The following is a 1,357-nucleotide window of genomic DNA, read 5'->3' as shown; positions in this document are numbered from 1 at the left end:
CCCTCCCAACCCACCCAAGCGTTTCTCTATTGACACCACGGGAGGGTATGAACCTAGTGGCTGACACAAGACGTTTCAATCAAAGAAGCTAAAACGAAGCGAATAAACAAATACCAGAAGCAAAAAAAATAAATAATTCATCGTTGATTTCTGAAAGGGCCTCCCCGATCGCCTGCAGTGCCTCCTTGGTCGTTTTCTGAATACCAAGATTAAACTGATAAACTGAAAAATATTATTGTTTTTATCACCGGCTTCCCTTTACCGAACTAAAATAGGCTTTTGGTTTTTCGACGGTTGGTTCTTTCCTGTTTTTTTGTTCCTATTTGCTGTCACGTTTCCATTTTCTATCTAAACAGTAGATGTTATCTAGTCAATGCAGCTGTGTATTATTTGAAATAATTGAGTTTGTCAACTTTTTTGAGGATTCGAAGTGTAGTAAGTGGAAAATCAATACACGTATATACATGAAGCGCTCCTAAACAGAGTTACAGTTCGTTTTTATATTATAAAGCGTTTTGCATATAACTTGTAGCCTAGTGCACTAAATGCGTATCTTTCACAAAGCGAAAAAAAAACCACCCAGCTATCTGCTTCGAATGGTCGCATTCACGCTCTGAAGGCATGTTCCACGCAGCATTATGCCAAACTGTGTTTCGGACTTTCCGCTTCTTAAAAGAGTTGGGAGGCGGGAAAAGCGACGGGGGAAGGGGGTTCAGTTTCACGTAATATGAATACGCTGTGGACTTTAAACTTTGCGGAAAGCTTATGATGTTTATCCATAGATGTACACTAGGCACTAGATACAGTACGCCCCTCTCTCGCCTTGCTGCGCGATGGCCACATTTGACAGCGGCGTCCGCCATGTTTCAGTGGGCGAGTTGTGTGAAGGAGTTCAAGCTAAAGCAATGGACTGTGCATGTTTTCTCTCCCTCATACGCGATAGGCGATGGGCTTGGTCCTTGTTAACTTTTTTTTTACGTGGGCGCCGTGGCGTACTATCTAGGTTACTAAATAGAAATAATACAGCGTTCTTTTTACAACTAGATCTACAAACAAATGTATTATTAAATAGATAGAGATAGAGATATAGGCTTAAAAATAGAACCCCAAAAAAACCCTTTATTTTTTCATCAGCACTATATCTACGAAGTGGTTTATTTCTTATTGACTGAATAAAAGCGTAGATCTATAGGGCCTATCGAACTTATAAAAAGAAGTATGAAAACAGGTGATATCATGGGAACCTCCCATTCACCCCACCTTTTCTCTCCTCCTGGACTCACTAAAGATAAAAAAAGGGAACGTTGTTTTGTAGCCTGGACAATTGTTTGTCTACACAGTGTAGTGATAAGTGATA

This window comes from Aplysia californica, unplaced genomic scaffold (assembly GCF_000002075.1).
Source record: "Aplysia californica isolate F4 #8 unplaced genomic scaffold, AplCal3.0 scaffold00054, whole genome shotgun sequence".
NCBI lineage: Eukaryota > Metazoa > Mollusca > Gastropoda > Aplysiida > Aplysiidae > Aplysia > Aplysia californica.
This window is presented reverse-complemented; position numbering follows the sequence as displayed.